Raw genomic sequence first — 7,253 nt, 5'->3', positions numbered from 1 at the left:
CTCAGTATGCAATTAAAATTATAATTTCTCTAAACTAATCTATTATTTTTTGGTAGTCTATGATTCTTTGGTTTTGTGAAAATTTAATTGCTTTTAAAGCATGACAGCAATCCTGTAGATGTATTTAGGGTTGTGCATTTTTAAATAAAGACAATAAAAACATCAAATTCAAATTTAATGACAATAAAAAATGATTTTACTTCCCCAACATGCATTATTATTTATTTACATTATTGTACATTTCTTTGGAGATGAATACTAGGAAATTTTAGATAAATTTAACTTTATATATAATAAAATTTTCTAATATTGTAAAATTAGAAAAGAAGAATTAATTATCTTGGGTATGTTATATCTCCCAGTGGAGCTGGGGTCTCTGCTAAGATTATGGATTCTGTTATAACTACTGAACTCTGTAATACACTATTATATGATATTTACATAATGTAAGATGGATGTTGTAGAAAATGCTAATCTTGAAGACTGAAATACTTAGTCTGAGAGTTCTAAGACCACATATATAGATTAATATATATAATCTAGCAGTGATAATGTTATTATACTCTATTAATTATAGTACCATAAAAAAATATAACAATATTATTATTTAAGTGCTAGATCTATGTTTATAAAATATATTAATATGTCTTATAATCTATGTTTGTTGATAATCATGTTCTCCTTTAGATAGTTGATGTGTTTAATAATTTAATTTTAATTTTATGATTGAACTGAAATTTTTTAGATCTTAATAATCTTATAATTTTCTATAATATGTGGTCTGAGAGTTCTAAGCAATTTTCTGGCTCTTCCTCATTTTTTTTCTCTCTTTTGTGTTTGGTAGTATGCTCATCAAACGCATGTGTAGCACTGGTGCAACAAAAAAGAGGACACCATCTGCAAGATTTGTCAGCAGGTACATCATCTGTTGTCATGTTTGCTGATTTGCTGATTAAGAATCTTTTCTTTACTTATTATATGTTATCTCTCAATTCCATTCTCACTTGGAGGACTTGGGCAGTTACTATTTGATCACTTTCAAATGACTGCCTAGATTAAAACACATGGTAAAAGGGTTGAAATGCTTTTATTCATTTTTTGTGACGGTTTTGCCCCATAAAGAGGCACTTGTACAGGAGGAGCTCATTGTTTGTGGATGCAAGGCCACCTGTGTCTTGCTGAAACCAGGAGCAAAGTTGACTGAAGAGCTCGAGTGATGTCTTCCTTCAAAGGCATCCCAATGGTATGGAGTTGTATGGCATTGAGTCATGTAGAGCTGTGCATGGCCAGAATGCCAGTCTTTTGCATTTAAACAATTGATATCAAGAGAAAGAAATTATATCTTATAACAATTGATATAATATCATTTGAACTTGTATATAATCAAAATTTTTAACATTGTAAAATTAGAAAAGAAGATCTTGGGTATGCTATATCTCCCAGCGGAGCTGGGGTCTCTGCTAGTATATTTAAACGTGTTATTGGCATATGGCATCCGGCGTCTTTTATTCCATTTTTAGAATATCCATTTTTTCTTATGGCAGATGCTCTTGATTCAACAATCCAGATCTGTGATGCTCCAAAGCAATGGTGAGGATTGTGACATGGTGGCAACGCTTCAATGACGCTCCAAATCAAGTGAAATTTTGTAGGGCGATTGGGCAGATTGGGGCAAACATGGGGCGAGAGGAGCATCGCTGCAAAAAGAGCATGGATGCTGCCATCCTCGAGGACTGGGCCTTCATCCAGAACAAGGCCAAGGAGAAAATGGGAGGAGTAAACAGGTGGTGTTCCTGTGTCACAGACATCGAGTCCCACGAGTGACTCTGGTTTCGGCTGGATGTGTTTGTGTCGAATCAAGAGCAGGTGATGGAGCGGCCACTGCTCAATCTCATGATGAAGCACCACGACTTGGCTGCGGGACTCTCCTGCCATGCTATAAGTTGGTACATGGAAGGTAAACTTCACTGGATTCCACTTCAGCCTCCATTGTTTGTTCTTGTAGATGGGGAAGATCTCCAAGAATTGGCTGCAATGTCTTCAAATTCCAGTGCCCTGGATTGAGTTGGCCATTGCGTACTATTCTGCTGTCAAAAGGATCATCCTATAGAGGCGAGAACTGGCTGGTTCACAAATTTTGTGATTTACAACTGTTTTACAGTTTTGGAGCCAATTGAAATATCCAGTGTTTTTAATGAGAGCTGATGCATCCCCAAACGGAGATTGTAAGGTGTTGCTGTTTTCCTGGATGGAAACTCTTCCGTCGTAGCATCCAGTTGGGACTTGGTAATACTTTTCTCTCCATCTTAGAACTTGATAAAAGATGCTAAACTTACCATGACGGTTGAATCTCTGGCAGCTATGGCAAGAGTGTCAGCGCAGGAGACAACACCAGGACAAAAATGAAGCTCTTGGCGGACATGAGGCTTGGAAGGGACAACTTTTACACTTTACTTCCATCAGTCGAGAAGAACCGATCCATCACAGTCCTGAAGAACAGCAAAGTTAGAAGAGAAGAATTTAAATCTTGCAAAGCTACTCCTGTCGATGAAACAGTCGTGGAAGTGCAAGCGAAGAACTCCTGCTGGTATCGTCCTGTCCCAATCGGTGTGCTTGCTCAGAGTGTCCCTGATGATTCTCTTGGCTTGAGGACAGGATCTCGAGTAACTGTGGTAGCCATTCTTGTATCCTCCACTCTCATCATGATCCAAAACACTAGCTCAGAGACAGCAGAAGCAAAACCAATATGTTCCCTCTCCAACTTCCCATCCTCAGGTATTGCAGCTTGGCATGTCTTCTTCCTCCTCGAATTTTCTTGGCAGTAATCGATGATCTGAAGATGAGAGTCGTTCCGTGATGAAGTGGGTCACTGATACAAGGCTCTTATAGTCCAGGTTAAGCCGTCACAAACCGTGTCTGCTGCCTCTAATGAGTGTTTCCATGCTTAAGAAATCCTTTGACATCATCCAAATCCAGGGAAGCTAGCGCTCATAGTTTGACAAAGTTGAACCTCTGCACAAGAAATAGGAAAATTCAGCCAACTAAAGAAAGGTTCTGAAAGGACATATGTCTGTAGGCCGCATTTTCTATTCCATTTCCAAGCTTTCACTTTGTTCTGTTTCTTAAGATTTTTGCTTTTTCTTCTTCTTCACGATGTTCTGCCCTTCTTTTTCTTCTTGTTTTCCTTCTTTTGGTATATGACGCTCAATGGTCAATGCTAAAAGTATAATGGGTAACGAGATATGGGTCCGACGAGCTTGCCAAGCTTCAAATCTTCATTGTCGTCCATTACTTCTTTGCTGGCTATAGGTGAATATTTATTATTAGTGCTATTATTACTTTATCTGGTGTTTGTAGGAGGACTGCCTTGGATCCCAACAGCACAGTTTCTTGCCACAACAGAGGCCATGAGTTTTCAAATCTGTAAGAGTTTAAAAAATTCTGTAATTATAAAAGAAAAAAGTACTATACTGAACTGTACCTTGATCTTAGTGAATCAAAATAGCTTTTTTTCCTGGCTATGGAATGGGCACTTATTTTTGTTCTCTACCTACCCACTTTATTCCTATCGTGCAGTACTATTATAGCAGAGACTCCAGCTCTGCTGGAATATAAATTGATACCAGAGCATTGATGAGCATCCTGCAGCTCAGCCAGAACTTTTTTTTTTGTCAAGGATATTTCACCTTATGATATGTTTGACTTTGCAGGTTGAGCTTGATTCCGAAGGAGCACATATGTACAATGCTGCTGTTGCTCTTCGCGACACTATGATCGAGCTTGAGGTCGCAATAGAAGGTGGAAAGGACAGCTTGTCAATGGCTGCTCAAGCAGGTGGTGAAACTGTCAAGGCACCTGGGAATCTCATCATTAGTACACCAAACAGTTCTCTTTTCTCGTGAGCTTACATTCTTCCTTTTTTCTTCCAAAAGGTACTCCGACACTAGAGCATACAGTCAATCCAAGCTCGCAAACATCTTCCACGCCAAAGAACTGGCAATGAGATTCAAGGTATTCGTCTAATGCTTTGAAATCTCTCCCACCTTTCTCTTTCGTCAATGCTTTCTCTTTCGCTGATTAAGCCGAAGGAGTTGACAGCACAGCCAATGCTGTTCATCCAGGGTTTATAATGACACCTTTGATGCGGTACACATTCTACATAATGAGTTTGTCTCTTTGCCTTGTCATTGTTTTTGGTTACTTATGGAACTTTGATCTTCATGCAGGGGTTCTCAAGTTCTTTTCCAGCTTCCTTTGGAAAAATGTGCCATAGGTAAGAAGAATTCTCCCAATAATCTGGAAGTTTTTTTTGACTAATATGTGATCGATCTCTCAGGGCGCTGCTACAACGTGATACGTGGCTTTACATCCAAGCCTCAAGGACGTCACTGGGCAATACTTCGTGGATTCCAACAAATCCAACTGTAGCGCTTATGGCAGAGATCCCGAGCTTGCTCACAAGCTATGGACCTTCTCCCAGGAGTTTATAGACAAGCATTCTCCATCCTAAAGGTAAAAGGTTGATGGTGCTAGAGAGTGAGCGAGCAAACAAGGACAACTCGGCAATGATTTGTGGATAGACTGTATTTACTCTTCTCGAAAGCTCGAGCTCGAGCTTGATCAAAAGTAAGACGCGTTGCCTACATTGCACATGACTAAAACTTTGGTTTCGAGCATGTTGTCCATCGCGTACTTGACACCCTCTCGTTGGATTCCAGAGTCTTTGATCCCACCATATGGCTGGCTATCAACGCACATGCTTGGCGAATCGTTGAGGCAAACTCCTCCAGCCTGTGAGGATCAAATAATTATCAAACAGTCGATCAATACTTTCTATATCTCAAATGCAAAGCTACCTCTATATGCTGAAATGCATAGAAGGCCTTGTTTAGATCACACGTAAAGACGCCGGCTTGGAGACTGTAATGCGTGTTGTTAGCTTCCATCACGGCTTCCTTGAAATCACTGCGTCACCACCGTTTAAGTTTAGAGAAAAACAAAGGAAGTAAAGAAGAACTTCAGTGGCTAAGAAACTTTGAGAGCTGACTTGTATGAGTAGAGAAGGATCACGGGACCGAAAATCTCTTCCTTCCTTGTGTCCGTGTCAAAGGGAGCATCTTCCAGGATCATTGGTTCCATGAAAGCTCCCTTTGCTAAGTATCAAAAATTTATGTTTTAATAAAATAAAGTAAAGAATAAAATGCAATGGTAGCACTTTACTCACAAATGGGAAACTTAATACTACAATATTTTTCTCTAAATTAGAAATATAAATTGAAATAGTGAATTCCTAAATTTTTCTTATATAATACACAATACATTTGAATATTAGTATTTTCATAGTAATGTGTTAGATCCATGTTTATGTTTAAAACAATAATAATTTTATAAGCTATATTAATATGTGATCATGTTCACCTTTATATAAATCCTTATTAGTGAGTAGTGTTGAATAAGTTAATAGTAATTTATTTTTTATTGGAGTCCATAGCTTTATCATAAAGCATTATTACTGGTTTTTGTTAAGATGAACATTATATCTACTTTAAGTATATTTTTAAATGTAAAAACAAATATATAATAGAAATTTTATTATTCTTTAGTAAACTATGCAATTTAGAGGCAATATTACAGTTAAGTAAAAATTAATGTTAAAGGTATTATTACAGTTCAGATAAAAACACTTTAGCTCAATATGCAATCAAAATTATAATTTCCCAAAATTAACCTATTATGTTTTGGTAGTATACAATTCTTTTTTTTTATGAACATTTAATTTATTTTAAATCATGGCAGCAATCTTGTAAATGTGTTTAGGTTTTTGTACTTTTTTATAAAGGCAATAGAAGAATTCAATTTCAAATTTAGTGATGATTAAAATATGATCTTATCTTCCCAAAAATTTGCATTATTATATAATTGCATTATTTTCCATTTCTCTGGAGATGAATAGTTGCAAAATTAAGATAAATTTAACCTTGCATACAATAAAAAAATTTAACATTGAAAAATTAAAAAAGAAGATCTATTTATCTTGGGTATGATATATCTCCCTGAAAATATTTCAGCATACTCATTGTTCTATAGAAAAAAACCTTTACAGAACAAAGAGTATTTTATTGATTCAATACTATATTATTAAAATTAAACATAATTTTGTTGTGCAAAGATGGTATATAGTAGATACAATAGAAAATACAGTACAAGACTAGAATAGAAGACTTCACTCAACAAAGAGAATTTTAAATGTGATATAATGTTATGAGTTATATTTGTTATGTTATGATGCGTGTAAGTGATAGAGTGAATTGTAGAAGGGATTTTTAATATAAAGATTATATTATGTTTAACTATGTATGTTATTATTATGATATTTTCCTTATGTTTTGATAGGGATTGAGATAATACAAATGCAGAAGAAATCTAGAGCAAGATCAAAAGACTTATGTAAACCATATGTTTTAACTATAGAAATAAATCATTTCGTCAATATTGAGACTAGATAAAACTCATGTAAAGCTGCTGGTAGATTTAAGTAAGATTATGAGCAAGACTGATTAAAAATATCAAAGACTTTGCTAATTTTTGAGATATTATTAAGATATGGATTTGATATTTGTATATGTATGAGATATCTTATACCATATTAAATGCCATGTCATATAATAGACATGAATGCATAGATTTATCATGAAGCATTATTGCATGTTTGTCTTAATACAAACATTTTATAATGCAATTATTATCTTTGGATGAAGATAAAAGAGAATATTAGTTTAAGAAGATCTATAAGGTTTCTCTTATGTAAAATTTTCTTGAAATAGTTTTTCTATCTTTGATGGTAAAACTAGTGCTTTGATATTTTATTTTATGTTTCCTTATCTTTCGTGATTTGTCATTGTAAGTATTATTTCTACAACAGCACAGAGGAGCCCAAAAGATTGTTTATCTATCATATAAGAACATAAACCTCTTAGTATATAAGGAGAAAGGTAAACAAGAAATACAACCTTAGGTCCTTTATACATGCACAACTAAAGCAAAAACTTTGACACAATTAACAGCAAAATGAAAATTAAAAACACTTGATGCTACATACTTATATTTAATTGACTCCACACTACAGTCTTAAAATGACTTAAAATTGCTCTATGAAATATATAAAATGTATAGACAAACTAATAATTGTCTATCATTGAAATAAACTACTCATTGCTATCTCTTATGGCATGACATCCAGATGATAAATATTC

General features: G+C 35.1%; 1 long non-coding RNA gene across 1 annotated transcript; it reads left to right on the top strand.

The window, feature by feature from the left end:
* Positions 1–1,752: 1,752 nt before the first annotated feature.
* Positions 1,753–2,965, top strand: LOC112346277. The gene is made up of 3 exons (XR_002992371.1): positions 1,753–1,957; positions 2,006–2,286; positions 2,360–2,965. It is a non-coding gene; the product is annotated as an uncharacterized LOC112346277 (long non-coding RNA).
* The last annotated feature ends 4,288 nt before the right edge of the window (positions 2,966–7,253 follow it).

Source organism: Selaginella moellendorffii, unplaced genomic scaffold (assembly GCF_000143415.4).
Source record: "Selaginella moellendorffii unplaced genomic scaffold, v1.0 SELMOscaffold_13, whole genome shotgun sequence".
In the NCBI taxonomy this organism is placed as follows: Eukaryota; Viridiplantae; Streptophyta; class Lycopodiopsida; order Selaginellales; family Selaginellaceae; genus Selaginella; species Selaginella moellendorffii.
Note: the sequence above shows the minus strand (reverse complement) of the source record. Positions and strands in the feature narration are given on the sequence as shown.